We start from the raw sequence: 22677 nt of genomic DNA on the forward strand, positions 1-22677 counted from the left end.
TCGAGGTCATTCTTGCAGACAAAGCAGAGGTGTTCTGCAAAGTAGTCATCCAGTCAGCATTTGGTCGTGCTAATGCAATGGACTAGATTGAAAGAAGTAAAAGTGAAATGCCACTTCACCTGGAAGGTGAAGAGGGAGGAGATGAATGGGCTAGTGTTGCATCTTCAGTGATTGCATGGGAAGGTGCAATGGGGGAATGAGGAGTATTAGCAGTAATGGAAGTGGACCAAAGTGTTATGAAGGGAACGGTCCCTGTGGAATGCTGGCAGTGGCAGGGAGAGAAAGATGTGTTTAGCATCCTGATGGAGGTGGCAGAATTGGCAGAGAATGATCTTTTTGAATGTGAAGAGTAATGAGCCTTAAAGGATAAGGGGAACTTTGTTGTCCTCCTGGGAAGGAGGAGAAGGGTGATGGCGGAAGTGAGTCAGTTGAAGGCTCTGCCAACCAGAATGGGAGGGTGGGGGACAATCTTCAGTTAAGGAAAAAGGTCACTTTGGAGGAAGTTCGAAAGAAAGTGGCATTGTTGGAACAGATACAACAGAAAAACGGGGAGAATGGAATGGAATCCTTGCAGTAAGGAGGTTAAGTTGAGGCCACTGGTGGGCTTGTAATGAATATTAGTGGACAGTCGATCTTCAGAAATAGAAACGGTAAAGTCTAGGAAGAAAAGGGTAGAGTCTGAGATGGATCAGCTAAAGGAAGTAAGTTGAAAGCAAAACTCATTAATTTTTACAATTCCAGATGTGAGCAGGGAGCAGCACCAAGATATCATGTATCAGAGAAAGAGTTGTGGGTGAGGCCCAAACAATACTTGAATGGAAATGTTTCACAAATGCACAAAGCGACAGGCATATCTGCGACCCATGTGGCACCAATGGCCACACCTTTGACTTGAAGAAAATGAGTTGAATGAAAGGAAAAGGTGTTCAAAGTGAGAACAAGCTTGGCCAAGCATATGAGGGTGGTGGTGGATGTGGGCTGTGCAGGCCTCTTCTCAAGGAAGAAGCAGAGCCTTCAGACCATCCTGATAGGGAATAGAAATGTAAAGGGATTGCACATCCATTGTGAAGAGGAGGCAGCTAGAACCAGAAAACTGGAAATTGTGGAACTGACGTATAGGGGCAGAAGAATCATAATGGAAGAGGCAAGAGACTGAACAAGGAAGCGAAGATAGAGCAGATAGATAGGAAGAAATAAGTTGGTAAGGCAGAAAGAGGCTGAAACAATGGGTCTGCTGCAGCAGTCCTGATTGTGGATTTTGGGAAGAAGGGAATAGTGAGCTGTGCAGGATTGGGGTCTGAAGTGGGAAGCTGTGGAAAAGAAATCTTCAGAGGAGATGAGATTCCTGACAGTCTTGAAAGCTACAGCCTGATGTTTAACTGGAGAAGTAGTGATCCAGTGGGAGATTGGAGGACGTGTCTAAGAGCCTCTGCCAGATGACGACTGCACCACCCTTATTGTCAGGTTTGATAAGGTGAAGGTTAGACCTGAGGGAACAAGTGCAACAGGTTCAGAGGGGTGGTTACAGTGGGTGAGTGGAGCAGACAATTTAAGGTGGCTGATGTCACATTGGCTGCTCTCAATGAAGAGTATTTATTTAATAGCTTGTTGGTCAGTTCATATTTGATATTTGTTGGCAACTTTCACCAGACATTTTGTGAAGACTAACAACAAATCCATATGCACATTTTCAGGTCCTGGTCTCAGAAATTAGGGAACTTAGACCAATCTTTCTTTTGCATTTTACGTTATAAACTTTAAGAATTATTTAAAACGCATCTTGGTGGAGCTGTAATAATTGTAATTCTAAATTTAATACAGTGTCTACTTCTGAATCAGCAATCCTGTTTTGATTAAATTTGATCTGTTGCTGTTCCAAGTTCCATTTCACAAAAGTGAGACGTTTTGCGTTTCAATATCTTTAAGCATGATTACAATTTCAAATAATGAAACACCAGATTCAGGACAAAGAAGGAACACATCGGATAAAGTAAAAGACAAATACACAATATACCTTTAAAAACTTAGCAAATTTTGGAAACCATTTTGAAAGATACTATGTAGTTTATTCTAATCTTAAAATATCTTCATGATGTTATCATTCTGATTCTACAACTCTGAAAATGTATCCAGCAAACCTGTCTCCAGCGGAAAAAGCATTCATCTCAAGTGTGGTGGGCCTTCTGTTTCATTCCTAGATATTGAATGACATGATTTGGGTCACAGTATACTCAATTGTTATGACATCTAGCGCTATAAATTCGGTGAGATTGAGCAACGTAAAAATAGGCACCAATCAGGAAACACAGTTCCCAGTCTACAGTGGAGTAGCCGATCAGTACGGGTTGTGCTTACTCTCGTAAGGATAATAAACATAAATAGTCAGAATATTGGTAGATGTTTTCAATTTCCTCAAGGAAACCTGCATTAGTCCAAGTAACAATTAATTTTGTCCCAAATTGTTGTCTCTGAAAACTTTCTTACCAAACTGACTCAGATTATGCTTTGGAATTATCCAGTTCTTTGGCACCAATGAAAATAATTCAAGACATGTCTGGTTTGCATTTTATTAGGAAATTGTGTCTTAGTAAAATATTTAAAGTCTAGTTTTTAGTACCAATAGTGAAGATCTCAACAGGCTGAGTTTAGTTTCAGATGATATAATGATGAGAGACCTTTTCAGCAACAGTTGAATTGAAGGATCAGCTTGTTGCAAATATCAGATGTGCAGTTTTTGTGCTGCTTTAAAGTTTTACAAAGTTAAAATAGTAACTAAGCTTTTAAACCGTGAATTACTACAAAAGCATCAACCCAGTGTAATGATGGGTGTTGGCTGTAATTTACCAGATCAAATAGAGTGCTAGTCTTGCACATGCTAAACTCTCTGACTATTATTGATGTTACGAATGGAGAATAACTTAAGAGGGGATTCAAAGAAGCTAAATTATTCTAGCTTGTGCAGTTGTTTTTGTACTGGTTCTCTGAAATTATCTCACTGTGTAAACTCAAAACAAATTTGTGTAGTCTAAATATGTTATTACATTGCATTATTACAACAACTTGTATTTACATAGCATCTTCAACGTAATGAAACATCCCAAGGCACTTCACAGGGCATTAAAAAAAAGATGTGACGCCAATGAACTCAAGGAGCTAATTCGGCAGTGACCAAAACCTTGATCGAAGAGAGGTTTTGCAGAACGCACATTCTAGGAATAACACCTAGAAAGACCATGCTTTAGAGAGGGATTATTAACTCTTTCTGAATTTAGTTGAAATCAGAAACCATGTGCCAATATTTTAATTACTATTAGATTGATTACAGAATGCCATATTTCAAGTGTCTGCCTCTTCCCTAACTAACACCCAGTGTCCCAGTGTCTCTATACCCTTTTGAGTATTAATTAACTAATAAAAGAAAATAAACTAATGATCACCCTTTAAAATAGCACTGCATTGGAACAAAATCAAGGGAAACTTATTAAATTAAAATACCCTTTTTCCAGTTGTGGCAAATCTCAGGCATACTGTTGGAAGTCTTCTTTTATATCCTCTTGAGGTATTTAATCAATTTGCCTCCACCTTGATGCCTTAATAGTGATAATACAATGAACATACCATTAACAGGCATGACCACCAACTGTGGAGAAGTTAAAGTGGAGGATATTCACTAAGAAACCAGAATTTGAGGAATGTGGTATCTTGGCAGGTTATCGTGCCTAAAGAGATTATTGAAAATTGAGGGATAAGGCCAAGAATGGGTTTGAAAGCAAGAACAAGAATTAACTGGTAGACTATGTTGCTTAACGGTAATGATGGTGGAACAGCATTATGGTAAAAGTTCAGAAACTGGCGACAAGATTTTAGATGGTGCCTAGCTTATTAGTTGGTGGAATGTGAAAGGCTAACGAGGAGTGCATTCGAACTACGATAATACCTATAAAAATTGTCCCATTTACTACAGGTCAATTTGTACAACAACTTCACATATAAACAATTTCATTATGCAGACGAAGGATTGATTCTCATAACTGGTGGGACTGAAACTGCCAATTGTTTCACTTGATTGAGTAGGATGTAAGCATTATTTGACCTTTGCCAAAACAACAATTCTCTGATATCAAATACATTTGCTGCTTTAACAAACAAGGATATATTTCACTATTTGATACAATGCGCTCTCCCACACAAGCACTTCCCTGGTTTCTTTCAGTGATAGAACTGTTGTTGACAGCAAAATGCATAGGGTATCATTCGCTGCTTCCTGTTTCTCCCTGATTTTGGGAGGACTGTTATTTATACAAAATCTCAAACATTTGTTAACCAGTTATTATGCAATCCTTGTACATTAAAAAATGATCTGCAAGACTCCCTCTTTATATAAACCAGCAATATTCAGATTAATTGTATCAGTAATGAATATAGAGTCATATAGCACGGAAACAGACCCTTCGGTCCAACTTGTCCACGCCAACCATGTTCCCAAGCTAAACTAGCCCCATCTGCCTATATTTGGCCCATACCCCTCTTAACCTTTCCCATTTGTGTACTGTCTCTTAAATGTTGTAAGTGTACTGGCATCCACACCCTCTGGCAGTTCTTTCCACACACTCATCACTCTGTATAAAAAATAAGTTGTCCCTCGTCCTTTTTAAAGCATCTCTCACTTTAAAAGTATGCCCCCAAGTTTTGAATGCCCCTGCCTTAGGGAAAAGACCCTTGCGATTCACCTTATCTTTGCCACTCATTATTTTATAAACCTCTAAAAGGTCACCGTACAACCTCCTAAGCTCCAGTGAAAAAAAGTCCTAGGCTATCCAGCCTAATTTTATAAATCCAACCCTCCATTCCTGGCAACATTCTGGTAAATCTTTTCTGAACTGTCTCCAATTTAATAATGTACTTTCAATAACAGGATGACCAGAACTGCACACAGTACTCCAGAAGAGGCCTCACCAATGTCTTGCACAACCTCAACCTGATGTTCCAACTCCTACACTCAAAAGTGTGAGCAATGAAGGCAATGCTAATTGCCTTCTGAACCACCCTGTCTATATCGGACGCAAATTTCAAAGAACTATGTACCTGAACCCCACAGCTCTGTTCTACAGGGCCCTACCATTAATTGTATAAGTCCTGCCTTTGTTTATTTTACCAAAATGCAATACCTTGCATCTATCCAAATTAAACTTCATCTGCCACTCCTCAGCCCATTGAAACAATTTATCAAGATCTCTTTGTAATCTTAGATAACCTACTTCATTTCCGTTATACCACCAATTCAGGTATCATCCACAAACTTACTAACCATGCCTCCTATGTTCTCATCCAAATCGTTTATATAAATGACAAAAGTGGACCCAGAACTGATCCCTGTGGAACACCACTAGTCACAGGCCTCCAGTCAAAATAACAACCCTCCCCACCACCACCCTCTGTCTCCTACCATTAAGCCAATTTTGTATCCAATTGGCAAGCTCACCCCGAATCTCATGTCACCTAACTTTACTAATTGGTTGACCACATGGAACCTTATCAAAGGGTTTACTAAAATCGAAGTAAGCAACATTTACCACTCTGTCCTCCTCATTCTTGTTGGTTACTTCCTCCAAAAAACTCAACCAAGTTTGTGAGACCTGATTTCCCTTACACAAAAACCATGCTGACTATCTCTAATCATTCCTTGCCTCCCTAAATGTATGTAAATCCTATCTTTCAGAATCACCTTCAACAACTTAGCCACCACCAATGTCAGACTTGCAGGTCTGTAGTTCCCAGGCTGCTGCTTACATCCTTTTTTTAAATTAAGGCACAACATTAGCCACCCCCACCATGTCCTCTGGCATCTCTCACGTGGTTATAGATGATACAAATATCTCTGCTAGGGTGCCTGCAATTTCCTCCCTAACTTCCCACAACATCCTGGGATATATTTAATTAGGTCCTGGAGATTTACCCACTTGTATGCTTTCTAAGACCTCCAGCACTTCCTCTACTGTAATATGAACTCTTTTCAAACATCAATATCTATTTCCCGGAGTTCTCTAGCCTCTATTTCTTTCTCCATAGTTAAAAGCTGACGTGAAGTATTCATTTAATATCTCTCCCATCTCCTGAGGTTCAACACAAAGACAACGTTGTTGATCTTTAAGGGGCCCTGCTCTCTCTCTAGTGGGTCTTTTGTTCTTAATGTGCTGTAGAATCTCTTTGGATTATCCTCTGTTTGCCTTCCTGATTTCCCTCTTAAAAATGCCCCTAGACTGTTTATACTGTTCATGACGTTGATTTGATCCCAATTGTCTATATCTATGATTCTTTTTAATTCTTGACTAGAGCCTCAATATCTTTATTCATCCATTGTTCCCTAATCTTACCAGTCTTACCTTTCACTCTAACAGGAACATAATGCCTCTGAACTCTCGTTATCACACTTTTGAAAGCTTCCCACTTGTCAGTATATAGAACTGTTGTTGGTGCTAAAGTAAGTTTAATTAAGTATATTGTACCTGTTTCATTATATGCCTGTTTTATAATTCATTGCTAAATCAATTCCTGAAATAATAAAGCCACATTCAGAGATTTGCATGTAAGAAGGACACTACAATTAATTGTGGTATGGTCTAGCATCATTAACAATAGATTGCAATTGTATAGCACCTTTTAACATAAAATAAGCAATTCATAGGAGGATTATAAAACAAAAGTTTTGTCAGCAGTGGCTCAATGGGCATTACTATTTTTAATGAGTCACAAGAGTAAGAGTTCAAATCCAACTTCTGTAAAGCAGACAATCTGGTGCTGCACTGGTGAGAGTGCTACATTGTCAGAGGTGCTGTCCTTCATTGAGGCATGAAACTGAAGTCCCTTAGGTGGATATAAAAGATCCCTTGCCAATACTTCAAAAAGAAGGTCAAATGTTCATTTTATTGTTGGAGTAGCTTGAAAACAGTCCGATTTTCAAGATTTTCTTCTCACCTAACTTTTAAAATACACACTTCTGGTCACTGTGTAGCAAATTGGACTGTTACAATTACTAAACTGAAAAGTATTATTGAAGTAATTAATGCAAAATCTATTCACCTCTGTCTGAAACATACTTAACGACTGAGTATCCGTAGCTCTCTGTGAGTAAAAAAGACTTCCAAAGATTCAAAATGTTGTTGTGCAGAAATTTCTTCTTGTATTTCAAAGGCTGACCCCCACTGTATTCCAGACTTTTCAGCCAGCATAAACATTTCTCAGCATCTACCCGGCCATGCTCCCTGAATTACATGGGCTGATTTTTTTTTTCCCCAGCTGCAATTATTGTTTCTTTGAGTAAGATTCATGGCACCTTGTTTTCCGTGGCTCAGACCAACTTTTTTGTACAATCTTCTGCTCTTTGTCTCATTGGTTATTCACCTGGGATCTTCAGCACTCTTCTTGTGCAATAATGTGGTAGGAGAGCCAGAAGTGCTCGCTGCTGCTGGGACCTTTCAGTGTTCACACCACTGGCCCCATATTTGAACCTGAGTTTCCATACCTTCTTAGATTTTTGCAAGCCAGGAACTACCCTTCACTCTGTGGTGCTGCATCACACAGCAAATGGCCCAGAAAGGCAAGTTAGCCCCCAGTCCCCCAACAAGGACCTGAATGAGATGATGGAAAGGAAGGCAGGTTATATCCTGCAAATCAGCCACCAGATTGATTCAGTCTTGATTGAAATGGCATCTTGGGTCAGTGCTGTATTCTGACTAAAATTAGATGCACAGCAGTGCAGAAAGAAGGTTAATGATCTTCTGCACTCTGCAGGAGGAAGTATCACCATCTTCTCTCTGCCAGCGCTCACTTGGAGGACTACCACTCATTTTAACTCCCCTTGTCCACCAAGGCTTATAGAACATTACAGCGCAGTACAGGCCCTTCGGCCCTCGATGTTGCGCCGACTTGTGAAACCAGTCTGAAGCCCATCTAACCTAAACTATTCCATTATCATCCGTATGTTTATCCAGTGACCATTTAAATGCCCTTAAAGTTGGCGAGTCTACTACTTTTGCAGGCAGGGCATTCCACACCCTTACTACTCTCTGAGTAAAGAACCTACCTCTGACATCTGTCCTATATCTATCACCCCTCAATTTAAAGTTATGTCCCCTCGTGCTAGCCATCACCATCCGAGGAAAAAGGCTCCCACTGTCCACCCTATCTAATCCTCTCATCATCTTGTATGTCTCTATTAAGTCACCTCTTAACCTTCTTCTCTCTAATGAAAACAGCCTCAAGTCCCTCAGCCTTTCCTCATAAGACCTTCCCTCCATACCAGGCAACATCCTGGTAAATCTCCTCTGCACCCTTTCCAATGCTTCCACATCCTTCCTATAATGCGGTGACCAGAACTGTACGCAATACTCCAAGTGCGGCTGCACCAGAGTTTTGTACAGCTGCAATATGACCTCATGGCTCCGAAACTCAATCCCTCTACCAATAAAACCTAACATACCGTACGCCTTCTTAACAACGCTATCAACCTGGGTGGCAACTTTCCGTGATCTATGCACATGGACACCGAAATCTCTCTGCTCATCCACACTACGAAGAATCTTACCATTAGCCCAGTACTCTGTATTCCTGTTACTCCTTCCAAAGTGAATCACCTCTCACTTTTCTGCATTAAACTCCATTTGCCACCTCTCAGCCCAGCTCTGCAGCTTATCTATGTCCCTCTGTAACCTGCAACATCCTTCCGCACTATCCACAACTCCACCAACTTTGGTGTCATCCGCAAATTTACTAACCCATCCTTCTACGCCCTCATCCAGGTCATTTATAAAGATGACAAACAGCAGTCGTCCCAAAACAGATCCTTGAGGTACACCACTAGTAACTGAACTCCAGGATGAACATTTCCCATCAACCACCACCCTCTGTCTTCTTACAGCTAGCCAATTTCTGATCCAAACCGCTAAATCACCCTCAATCCCATGCCTCCGTATTTTCTGCAATAGCCTACCATGGGGAACCTTATCAAATGCTTTACTGAAATCCGTATACACCACATCAACCGCTTTACCCTCATCCACCTGTTTGGTCACCTTCTCAAAGAACTCAATAAGATTTGTGAGGCACGACCTACCCTTCACAAAACCGTGTTGACTATCCCTAATCAAATTATTCCTTTCGAGATGATTATTAGTCCTATCCCTTATAATCCTTTCCAACACTTTACCCACAACCGAAGTAAGGCTCACTGGTCTATAATTACCAGGGTTGTCTCTACTCCCCTTCTTGAACAAGGGGACAACATTTGCTAGTCTCCAGTCTTCTAGCACTATTCCTGTAGACAATGATGACATAAAGATCAAAGCCAAAGGCTCTGCAATCACCTCTCTAGCTTCCCAGAGAATCCTAGGATAAATCCCATCCGGCCCAGGGGACTTATCTATTTTCACACCTTCCAGAATTGCTAACACCTCCTCCTTATGAACCTCAATCCCGTCTAGTCTAATAGCCTGTATCTCAGCATTCTCCTCGACAACATTGTCTTTTTCCTGTGTGAATACTGACGAAAAATATTCATTTAGCGCCTCTCCTATCTCTTCAGACTCCACGCACAACTTCCCATTACTGTCCTTGACTGGCCCTAATCTTACTCTAGTCATTCTTTTATTCCTGACATACCTATAGAAAGCTTTAGGGTTTTCCTTGATCCTACCTGCTAAAGACTTCTCATGTTCCCTCCTGGCTCTTCTTAGCTCTCTCTTTAGGTCCTTCCTGGCTAACTTGTAACTCTCAAGCACCCTAACTGAGCCTTCACGCCTCATCTCTACGTAAGCCTCCTTCTTCCTCTTGACAAGAGATTCAACTTCTTTAGTAAACCACGGTTCCCTCGCTCGACCACTTCCTCCCTGCCTGACAGGTACATACTTCTCAGGAAATGCAGTAGCTGTTCCTTGAACAAGCTCCACATTTCAATTGTGCCCAGCCCCTGCAGTTTCCTTCTCCATCCTGTGCATCCTAAATCTTGCCTAATTGCCTCACAATTGCCTTTCCCCCAGCTGTAACTCTTGCCCTGCGGTATATACCTATCCCTTTCTATCGCTAAAGTAAACGTAACCGAATTGTAGTCACTATCACCAAAGTGCTCATCTACCTCCAAATCTAACACCTGGCCTGGTTCATTACCCAGTACCAAATCCAATGTGGCCTCGCCTCTTGTTGGCCTATCTACATACTGTCAGGAAACCCTCCTGCACACATTGGACAAAAACTGACCCATCTAAAGTACTCGAACTATAGCGTTTCCAGTCAATATTTGGAAAATTAAAGTCCCCCATAACAACTGCCCTGTTACTTTCGCTCCTATCCAGAATCATCTTTGCAATCTTTTCCTCTACATCTCTGGAACTTTTCGGATGCCTATAGAAAACTCCCAACAGGGTGACCTCTCCTTTCCTGTTTTTGACCTCAGCCCATCCTACCTCAGTAGACGAGTCCTCATCGAACGTCCTTTCTGCCACCGTAATACTGTCCTTGACTAACAATGCCACACCTCCCCCTCTTTTACCACCTTCCCTGATCTTACTGAAACATCTAAACCCTGGAATCTGCAACAACCATTCCTGTCCCTGCTCTAGCCATGTCTCCAAAATGGCCACAACGTCGAAGTCCCAGGTACCAACCCATGCTGCAAGTTCACCCACCTTATTCCGGATGCTGTTGGCATTGAAGTAGACACACTTCAAACCACCTATAGACAACAATACTCACTATTCTGTGCAACATGTCCACTCAACTAGTCTACCAACTACTCCTGCCATACTACTCGCTGTTATGCCTTCTGTGCTTCCTACTTATTCACTGGGGATACCTCACCACCTTTCCTTCTGCATCATCACTAACTGCTCTTCCATCTAATTCCATCATATGCAATCCTACCTGTTATCTCATTGCAGGAAGCGTTGTCCCAAACCAGGCTCGAAGTACCAGGATCAATGGGGAGGAGAATGGGCATAATGGCATAAGAGGAGAAAATACTTGATTTGATTTAATTTGATTTGATTCTCACATGTACTCAAGTACAAAAGTATGAGTGTACAGTGAAAGATGTATAAATGTTGCCCCACTAGGTTCCATCTTAGGTACAAATACCTACATACAGAATCTTAAGAACAAAGTTAAAAGTTAAACATTGCAGCAATTATAGTATAATGTAAAACATATGAAATAAGGTTAAAACTTAGACATTGCAGACCTCCTATTTAAAGAGAATAAAGCTGAAAGTTCAAACATTACAGTCTTAAAGTGCTTAGCCATGGTGGGGCTGCAGCTTGAAGAAACACCTCAAGATTGGAAGTCCACACTGAGGCCACGCTGGGCCAAGAGACCACCATGTCAGAAGAACTAGCCAGAGAAGAGTGCAACTGCCTCATGTGGGGATGAGGTGACCTCAATGGACCCTAACCCAGTAAACTGTGCTGTTGTCCTAATACCACCAGCACTAACTCATTCTTAACCTGCAAAAGATTTTATTCCCTCTGGCACAACTAATTCCCTGTCCAACACCCGAGAGCCTCAACTCCACCTCTATCTCTAAAGAGGAAGCCACTGAACACTGAGGATTCACTGGCAAGGTTTTCCCCTGCACCCTCCATTAGTTCAGACTTTCACTTTGGTAAGTAAATTTTCTAGATTTAGACTTGAGCACAATCTGATGAGCGCATCACTGAAATCTCCACAGCTGGTTGAAGAATAAATACCCCAGTCTTGGACATTTAGGACTGCAGGAGACCTGGCACCTGCTTAGCCCCCAGCAGAAGATGATTCCAAGGTCTTGACCATTAATGATTTCATAAATACGCTCAGAGGCAAAGGAAAGCAGGCTGGTTCATCAGGAACAGTTAGTAAATTGGGTTTAAAAAAGGAGGATCTGCCCATCTTAGCAGTACAATGCTGGCTTCAGCATGCTTGCATCTGGCTATCTCCATGAATAGTGCCATGGAGAACCAGATCCAGTGCATTCTGTATCTGCCAGATATGTGCACAGACCTGCACACCATCATTCTATCCTTAGGTGCTCAGCATCATTGGCAAGGTAAAAGTGGGACAAGGGCCTTCCTCTCTGGGATTCAGGGTGGTGTCAGCAGACACTCATACCGAGCAGGAGCCACACACAAGAAGCTTCATCTCAGGAACCTCAAGAGGTGCCATCTACTCCTACCTGAGATGTCAAAACCTCCAGCAGTTCCAGCTGACAATAGTGAACCTGCATCTGAGCAGGACACTCTCTAATCAGGCCTGGGCCTTTGAAGACCAAATGCGTTCAAAAAACTATTCAAGTCTTCAAAGACTACGGGACCAAATACAAGGAGCCAAGAATCTGAGAGCTCTCTGGTATGCAGTTCAGAAAGGTTGCTCACCACCAGTTTCTCAAAGGCAATGGTATATGCTGGCCAGCCAGTGATGCCCACATCCTATGAATGAACAACAAAAGTATGCACTTGAGCACCTTCCGGGATATCTAATGCAGACCTCTAAAATATGGCATCCATGGAAACATAATTTGAATATTGATGAAGTGGAAGCCTTTTTTGTTGACAAACTCTGCAGTTTGATAGTAGGATGCAAAATAGCTGCAGTCTATCAAGCCCTGTGCATGAGCGATGTCATATTAATGGAGAAACCCACTGTTATTGACTGTTTGACTACTCTCACTAAAGGGAATGAATATGTTCAGCAGTGATTTGGAGAAAATGGCATTCATTACGTCCTAGATCCATTTAGGGTCAAATATTTATTTAAGATCCCACACAAGTAACCAGGTATTCCTTCAAACAAGTCATTGGCACAAATATTCTGAACAGCTTCAACGTTGGCAATCACTGGATGACTAGCCAGTCTTTGAGTGCAAGACCTGTTTCAGCACATGACAATTCATGATAATGGCCTGGGACATCCTTATTCAGTGTCCACACTGGTTCCACTAACTAGAAAATGATAGGAAGGTCTGTAGATGCAGAGTCATGTCATTATCCTCTGTCTCTTTGGGGAATCTTCACTTGCTGCAGCTGCTTCTGGAGACTGTATGGCAGCCAGTGGAGGGTACTGTTACTGTTGGACCTGCTATTGGCATTGAAGTTGCTCCCTTTAATATTGTCTTTGCATTTAAAGCAACACCTCAAGGCCACCTGCCATTGCCATGGCAATGTTCATGTCAAATGAACAGAAAATCTGTGAGTAAAGTCAAAAAGAAAACACTAATTTTGCAATGGTACTGTTGAGCCATCATGTCAATCACAATGTAGCCTCATGTTCTGCCTAGCACTGCCATTGAAGCTTTTTAAAGAAGTCATGGTCAAGCTTCAATAAGAAGCTGTAAGTTATGAAACCCTATCCAAGTATGTGTAGCACAATCAAAGTGTTCATGCTACACTGGGGAGTGAAACTCTAGCCGTGAGATCGTGTAATAGCTTCTCCACACACAACCCCACCCCCCCCCCCCCCCCCCCCCCCCCTCCCCAAAATAAAGAGGCATATAATGGATTATGTCCTTACAAAGACAACACAGTGTGGAGCTGGAGAAACACGGCAGGCCAGGCAGCATCAGAGGAGCAGGAAAGTTGACATTTTGGGTCGGGACCCTTCTTCAGAATGCTTATCTGATTACATTTGCTTAGCTGACATGACAAGGAGGCATTTAGTGGAAGCAGTGTAATGGCCATGATTGCTTGAGGTTATCACTTGTGTGCATTCTTGTACATGAATGACCTGCCAATGAATGCAATTTGATACTAGATGGGCATTATTGAATCAGTAGATGTATGATTAATGCAGGTTGCCTTTAGCACTGCCTCAAATTCAAGCAGTTTTATTCTGCTCCTGAAGAAAAAGCAGCAACTTATTCCACCACTCTGCTTGCAGTGACAGCCATTTTCTATCATTATTGTATAGTTGACTTTGGGTTGACGACTGTGAAGTTTCAGTTTTGTGTCTTTGAGTGACTTGCAGGTTCACCTGAGAAGAGCAATGATCCCATCTTTCATTTCCTTTCTTATGTTGCTGCCCATGTCCCTAATTATGTTTCAGTTTCTTTCATTTCCTTTCATCCCCATTTACATAACTGTTAATGTTCCCAGTTTAGCCCCAGAGCATGGCTTTGTGAATTGCCATGCCTTTGTTGGCCAAAAGTGCTTTTTATGTGGAGGCCAGAGTAATAATGAATTACCTCCTTTCACTGTAAGCGTTCCCTCGACAACCCTGTCCAATGAAATCCACCTACAAGTTTGTTTCCCATTTTCCCCAGGCTCCTTGGGCTTCACCTGAGAAGGCCTCGACCATTTCCCCAGCCTCCTGAATTGTCTTGAGAGGACAACCCTAGCTCCCAAATTGATGTCTGCACAGCACCTCAAATGATGTAACTGTAATTTCTGAATTGGGTGCACTTGACCTGTAGGACTAACTATGGCCCAATCCTTACTGTAAAGACATAGATTCCTGGGCTCTAATAGGACAAAGTGACTGAGTACGGCCACCCATTGGATTGAAAACAGATAACCTCTGACTGTGGCGTTAGCCCTATTGAAATGCAATCCCCTTTGAACCTCATACAACTGCACCTCTTTGACTTTCAGCTATTTTGTTGAAGCAGATGCAAAGTGCTTGCCAAATAAGCTGCCAGCACATCAAGCTACAGAGGCTGACAGCCTGTAATGTAGCACTGAAAAGGCTGTATGCTAAAGAGTGCTGCAAGCCACAGAGGATGGCTGCCTTCAAATAAGGCAGAGTGAGTAAATGCTAAGAAACGAAGCTAAGCACCATAAGAGACATCCTGTGCAGATGTAGGAGATGTGCATGTGTGCTATAGCTTGGAAAATGCACTGACAGAAATGTACCAGTTGTAGGTGTCCCCACGCTCCAAAGTGAACTCCTGAAGAATAGAAGGGGTGTGAGATTGGACTGAGGCCAAGCATGATGATGTGGTGAGGCTGGTAATTTACTATTACTGACTTGCGTCGATGAAGGGCAGAGGAGGACAGTGTCCATGGAGCATGCAGGAGTGTTGTGGTGAACACAGTTGGATGAAAGCCTGGGCAAATAAACAGTGAGCTGTAACTGCCAGGATACTGCTCTTTCATGTTCTGAACTGGTGCTATCTAGTTTCTTGGAGAGGATGAGGAGACTTAAAATGGCATATAAATGAGCTGAGTTGGGCTAATGAGTTGTAATTGCATGAAAATAAGGTGGTCACTGCTTAATAGTGAAATTCTGAAGTCGCCGTTTAAAGCTTAAGGGAAAAATTAGGAAATTGTTTCTCAACATAAAGACTGATTTTGTTTTTTATTTCTTTCATCATATGTTCTCAACTTCTGCGCCATTGGCCAAGCTTCTTCAGGGAATAGAAAATTCTGCCCTGTATGTTTCATATGGAAAAAATGAAAGGGGATCTAAACTCTTGGGAAATATAGCCTACTCTATTAAATCTGTCATCATAGGACAATCCTTTCATCCCAGGAACCAATCTAGTGTACTCTTATTGACTCTCCTGGGGCAAGTATGCTCCTTTTTAGTTGAGAAATTGTCACAGTTTCGATGAGATAACTTTCTCGGTGGTACTGGTACATTGGCCACAATCAGCAACTTTCTGGACAAATACTAATTTGAAAGTTTTCAATGAAATATCTCTGAAACAACAATTGCAAAGAGTTTAGACACGTTACCTAATTTATTGTGTTGCCTATATTGTGCCTTCCAGTAAATCTGATTACATCTTTTCAACACAATTTGGCCAATTAACTTGATGAAGCAAACTTGCATGAAATGTAAACGATGTTGAATTTTTAAAAAGACTTTTGAGTATTAAAGCATACACTCAGCTTTTTCAAACAAAAATTTGTAACACTAAAATTATTCTTGCTTTGCTGTGCTCCTTTTTGATTATACAAACTTTTACAGTCCTTTAAAACCTGTAACCTCTACATTTAGATTGTTTCGTGTTTTAGCTAGCTGGAATGTGGTTACCACCCATGTTTAAAATGAGGTTCTGCCATGATGGTAAGATTGGAGGGGAGGAACCAGACAATGCACAATCCAGAACAAGTCCTCAATGGTGAGTCAGGTAGAAGATATCATATAATATCAACGCCTGCAAAGGTGGATGAACGCTGCAGCAGTATGGGCATCCACAGTCATTGAGGTTCCCTTGCCACTGGAAATGGACCTACCTTTTGTCAAGGACTCTGTCTGCTACTGTGCAGCAGCATTCCCACGTTAAAAAATGTCCCGCACAAGTATTTATCTAGAAGCATTCAGTCTCACTCAGATGAAACTGACTTGGGGGAACCTCCTGCATGAAAAGACACAATTCTTCTAGAACACCCGTCAGCAAGACGAAGTACAAAAAAGTAACCTGAGAAAGGAATGCCAGTGATCTCAAGGCCAAGGGACCCACCTCCTGGAAACCTGCCAAATGTGTGGATGGAGATGATTCTCTAGAATCGATTAATTGGCAGATCCACAGAACTGTAACCAGTGACACAGAAATTCCAAGGTGGACAATCATGCTCTTTAAAAAGAGTGATTGCTGACAACGAGTGAGGAAAGCATAAGATGTGTGACCTTAATCATGGTGTATTCTTCAGTTTAATGTTGTGAGGGACAGAAATAGTTTACTATGGGCTGGACTTTGAGTTACACTGCAGTGAGGGAGATTCATAAATGCATATATAGTCTTCCCATCACCCATCTGCCTCCAACCTGTCTCAAAATTTACAGGGGACAATAGAAGAGTCAGACAACTTGTCTGTTGTGCAGGGTAGGCAGATTTAGCTGCGTAGACTTGTGTTGGGCAAAGTCAAGGAAGAACTCAGGGTGGCATGGTGGCTCAGTTCTTTTCACTGCTGCCACACAGCACCAGGAACCTGGGTTCAATTCCACCCTCTGACAACTGTTCGTATGGATTTTACATGTTCTCCCCATGTCTCCATGGGTTTCCTCCTGGTGCTCCGGTTTTCTCCCACAGTCCAAAGATGTCCAGGTTAGGTGGATTGGCCAGGTTAATTGCCCATAGTATCCACCCCCGCCTCACACCCCCACGCCTCACACCCCCCTCACTCCCCCGCCTCCCCACTTGTGCAGGTTATGTAGGTTAGCCATGGGACATGCAATGTTAGAGGGATATGGTAGGGGGTTGGGCCTGGGTGGAATGTTCTTCAGAGGGTCAGTATGGACTTGATTGGCCAAATGGCCCTACTTCCACACTGTAGGGATTGTATGATTCTAAGTCCCCTGGAAATACTGAGACATCTTTCCTCTCACACCAACAGTCCATACCCCTGGAACTGGAGTTTTTTTTCTTTATTCATTCATGAGATGAGGGTGTCGCTGGCTAGGCAGCGTTCATTGCCCATCCCTAATTGCCCAGAGGGCAGTTACGAGTCAACCATATTGTTGTGGGTCTGGAGTCACATCTATGCCAGACCAGGTAAGGATGGCAGTTTCCTTCCCTAAAGGACATTAGTGAACAAGATGGGTTTTTTCCAACAATCGATTCATGGTCATCATTAGATTCTTAATTCCAGATATTTTATTGAATTCAAATTCCACCATCTGCTGAGGCGGGGTTCAAACCCAGGTGCCCAGAACATTTCTGGGTCTCTGGATTAACAGTTCAGCGATAATACCACTAGGCCATTGCCTCCCCATTGGTAGAACGTGGCGTTTCAGGAACTTGGTGAATTTCACAATGGTGAAATTTCCTCCTGAGTTAGAGCAGGCTTTTTAAGCAAATTAGTGCTGCTCCAAGCATTACATGGCTTTGGGCAGCTGGCGTATCGTGGGTAGGTTCCCCTCCACACTCTACTTTTTAGCAGGGGTGGAGGTGACATGCAGGTACCGCAGTGCCCTGTAAATTCCATACACACATTTCTTTGACATCTCTGAGCACAAGTATAGAATTGTACAACACAGAAAGAGCCTATTAGTTTGTACAATTAAATTGCTATCCAATTAGTCCCACACCCATGCACTTTCCCCATCGCTCCGCAACTTTCTCCTTTCAAGTCAAAGTCCAAATCCCTTTTGTATTATTACTGAACCAGCTTCCGCAATCTTTTCAGATTGAATGTACTGGATAACAATCACTGTATAAAACATTTCTGATTTACTTTCTAGATATTTTGCCAGTTATCATAAATCAGAGTTCTCTGATTATCAAACTTTCAGCTCATGGAAACCATTTCTTTCCAGGTACTCCATCAAATTCTGTCATCATTTTGAAAATCTTTTATCTAATCCCCCTTCTTCTTCTCTACTCCATGGAATGCTATTCCAGTTTTTTATCTTTCCACAAACTGAATCCCATAGTTCCTTTTCTGATAGATCTCCTGTACACCCTCCAAACTATTCATCAAAATAATCAAAATGTGGATACTGCCAATATCTATTCCCTTTTCATAAAATATGTCAATATGTGATTACAGTGACCAGTTTCACTACCTTTCCCTATGGTACTTGAAGACAAAGGGGCTGGCCAAATGTGGAAGGCTGTCTTGTCAGGGAGGGCTCTCGCTCTCACTCTTTCTGTCGCGCTCTCTCTCTCACGCTCTCTCTCTCTCCTCCCCATCCCTCCTCGCTCTTGCCCTCAACTCTACCATACAGTTTCTATGCCTTCCAACCCTGCATCACTTCATGCTATCACTGCTCACCACCTCACACACCACCACCCCCACTTCCATGAGCACTCCCTGTCTCACTTATCTGCCAGCCCCTCTCCCCTAGATGGCTGGCAATGATATGCACTGGCCAATTTTCCTTTCCTTTGGGAACAGTCATATCTGTCCAGAGGAAAACTTATTTGCATGAATACTTTTCAGTCTGCAATAGCTGAATAACACTAGGATCTTTGAATTATAACCAAAAAGATTAAATCACAATGGCGCTGCTTGAATGTGGTGGCCTAGTACAAATAATAATGTCAAGGACACTTCCTGTGTTTTAATCTCCCTAGCGCTCAGACATCAGATGAAAATACAACTCATTCTAGTTAATAAAGACATTGATTTTAAGGGCATGCTTCTCTTGAGCACTTGGAAATCTTAACCCTTTCTCTGCTTCCAACTTGATTTCAGTGGATCTTGGCTGATATAGGTTTGTCTGTTCTGTTGTCTTTATTTTCATTAGTCAATAAAGTTATGTGGTTTTGCTTGTCTGTTAGCTATAATTCAATGGAAAAAATTATAAGAAATGGAAACTACTGGCTTTCTTTATCTGACATTGGGTGATACAAAGATATAGCCACAGTTTAAGGCCAACTTGAAAGCTCTGTCGTGGATGGTAGGTGGTGACAAATAGAATACATTTAATATTTGGTGGGGAACTAGGGTTGTGTTCAGGTGTGATATGCTTGAACAGTTATGGTAACGGTGTGAATTACTCAAAACTATTGTGCTGCAGTTTACTGTCATCTGAAAAATCAAATGGATGGCAGTCTTGAACAAATATGTAATTACCAGTTTGAAGACAACAGTTAAAAGGATTAGATGAAGGGTGAGAGAGAAAAGATTCACGTGAAGCATAAGCACTGGCATAAACCACAGTTTGTTGATTTCTGTTCACTGATCTGGGTATCATTGCAAGGTCAATATTTATTGCTCTTCAGAAGGTGATGCTGATCTGTTGCCTTGAAGTTCTGGAGTCTGTGGTGACAGAACTTCCATAGTGCGTTTAAATAATGAATTTCAGGCTTTTGATCTGGAAACAATGAAGGAACAGGCATATATTTCCAAACTGACATGTAGTGGACTTGGAGGGAAAGCAGCAGTGTTGGTGTTCCCAGAAGTCTGCTACCTTGCCCTTCTCCGTAGTAGAAGATGAAGATTCAGGTGGTTCTGTCACAGAAGCCTTGTTAAGTTGCTGCATGTTGCAGACAGCACATACTATACTTTCGTCACAGTGCACTGGTGATGGAGGCAGTGAGTATTTAAGGTGAAGTTTGCGAAGCATCGGTCACGTTGGCTGCCTTATCCTGCACGGTGTCAAGTTACTTGAATATTGTTGGAGCTGCAAGCATCAAACAAGTGGAGAGTATTCCATCATGCCTGATTTATATCTTGTAGATAGTGGACAGGCTGTGGGAACTTGGGAGGTGAGTTACTTGCCACTCAATTGCCAGCCTCAGACACACACCTGTTGTCAAATATTTGTGTTTGGTCCAATTAAATATCTGGCCATTGGTGACTCTATGGGATATCGATGGAGGATTCAACTCCTCATTGGTAATACCAAAGACTTTGGTATTAAACTTTGTCTTGTTAGAGTTATCAGAGCATGGCATTTGCATGAAGTGACTGTTGAACAAGTGTTGTATACTTAATATTACTTTGTGTTGTCATAACTCACAGGTCAGAACTCCAGAATACTGTGAACAATTTAACTTATAGTTGCAAAGTGCCTTTTTAAAAGGGGGCTGATGCAGGCAAAAATGGCTGCAGATGTAAATTAAGTAGCTGCGTGGAAAGTGAGACCTGCAAATGCAAAGGGAATTTAAAATAACAGCCCTTTAAAAGTGATAGGAGGCAAAAAAAGATGAACTGCACTGTGATCTTATGTGAATACAAAAATAACGAGGGGCTGGCAACATCCTTTTCAACAGCAATCCACCCCCTGCAGGTTATGTCCCAAACTGCAGACATGTTTTGCATTTTTCCTTTTGAAAAGTACTCAGGGGCAGGGTGTCAAAATGCTCGTTTTAACTCTACTGGACTGTGCTAATGGGAATGAACATTCCTGTGTGTACCAGTATGGGTTTGAGGATTTTCATACTGTAAAGGACAGATGAAGAACTATCCTCTTGTCTTTACCTGAAACACAGGGGTGACTCTTTTTCACTCCGAGTGCTAGAGTTCAAGATAGCTAGCAGACATTCCAAAAGGAAAACAAAACAACAAAAGGATTTGCCCTGAATGCTGGAATTCAGTCATGTTGAAAAAAAATAGAATTACAGAATCTCAACCATACTGCAAAACCAAGGATCATGAAACTGTTCGGCTCCCAACATTAATGCTACCAGTAATCTACACTGTAATGGCCACATCATTCAACTATCAGAGATAGTGGGAACTGCAGATGCTGGAGAATCTGAGACAACAAGATGCAGAGCTGGATGAACACAGCAGGCCAAGCAGCATCATTGGAGCAGGAAGGCTGACGTTTCGGGCCTAGACCCTTCATCACAAATGGGGGAGGGGAAGGGGGTTCTGAAATAAATAGGGAGAGAGGGGGAGGTGGATAGAAGATGGATAGAGGAGAGGATAGGTGGAGAGGAAACAGACAGGTCAAAGAGGTGGGGATGGAGCCAGTAAAAGTGAGTGTAGGTGGGGAGGTAGGGAGGAGATAGGTCAGTCCAGGGAGGACGGACAGGTCAAGGTTAGTAGGTAGGAAATCGGGGTGCGGCTTGAGGTGGGAGGAGGGGATAGGTGGGAGGAAGAACAGGTTAGAGAGGCGGGGACAAGCTGGGCTGGTTTTGGGATGCGGTAGGGGGAGGGGAGATTTTGAAGCTTGTGAAATCCACATTGATACCATTGGTCTGCAGGCTTCCCAAGTGGAATATGAGTTGCTGTTCCTGCAACCTTCGGGTGGCATCGTTGTGGCACTGCAGGAGGCCCAGGATGGACATGTCGTCTGAGGAATGGGAGGGGGAGTTGAAATAGTTCGCGACTGGGAGGTGCAGTTGTTTATTGCGAAACCGAGCGTAGGCGTTCTGCAGAACGGTCCCCAAGCCTCCGCTTGGTTTCCCCGATGCAGAGGAGGCCACAACGGGTACAGCGGATGCAGTATACCACATTAGCAGATGTGCAGGTGAACATCTGCTTGATGTGGAAAGTCTTCTTGGGGCCTGGGATGGGGGTGAGGGAGGAGGTGTAGGGGCAGATGTAGCACTTCCTGCGGTTGCAGGGAAAAGTGCCGGGTGTGGTGAGGCTGGAGGGGAGTGTGGAGCGGACAAGGGAGTCATGGAGAGAGTGGTCCCTCCGGAAAGCAGATAAGGGTGGGGAGGGAAAGATGTCTCAGATGGCGGATGTGTCGGAGGATGATGTGTTGGATCCGGAGGTTGGTGGGGTGGTACATGAGGACAAGGGGGATTCTTTTTTGGTTCTTATTGCGGGGACGGGGTGTGAGGGATGAGTTGCGAGAAATGCGGGAGACACGGTGGAGGGCGTTCTCGACCACTGAGGTGGGGAAGTTGCGGTCCCGCATGGGCCCAAGCTATGCTTGCCTCTTTGTAGGTTACGTGGAACAATCCCTCTTCCGTACCTACACTGGCCCTAAACCCCACCTCTTCCTCCGTTACATTGATGACTGTATCGGCGCCGCCTCGTGCTCCCACGAGGAGCTCGAATAGTTCATCCACTTCACCAACACCTTCCACCCCAACCTTAAGTTCACCTGGACCTTCTCTAACACCTCTCTCACCTTCCTGGACCTCTCTGTCTCCATCTCGGGCAACCACCTAGAAACCGATATCCATTTCAAGCCCACCGACTCCCACAGCTACCTAGAATACACCTCCTCCCACCCACCTTCCTGCAAAAATGCCATCCCCCATTCCCAATTCCTTTGCCTCTGCCGCATCTGCTCCCAGGATGAGGCATTCCACTCCCGTACACCTCGTTTTTCAAGGACCGCAACTTCCCCCCCCCCCCCCCCCCC

The sequence above is a fragment of the Rhincodon typus genome, chromosome 21 (genome assembly GCF_021869965.1).
Source record: "Rhincodon typus isolate 14 chromosome 21, sRhiTyp1.1, whole genome shotgun sequence".
NCBI classification, from domain to species: Eukaryota; Metazoa; Chordata; class Chondrichthyes; order Orectolobiformes; family Rhincodontidae; genus Rhincodon; species Rhincodon typus.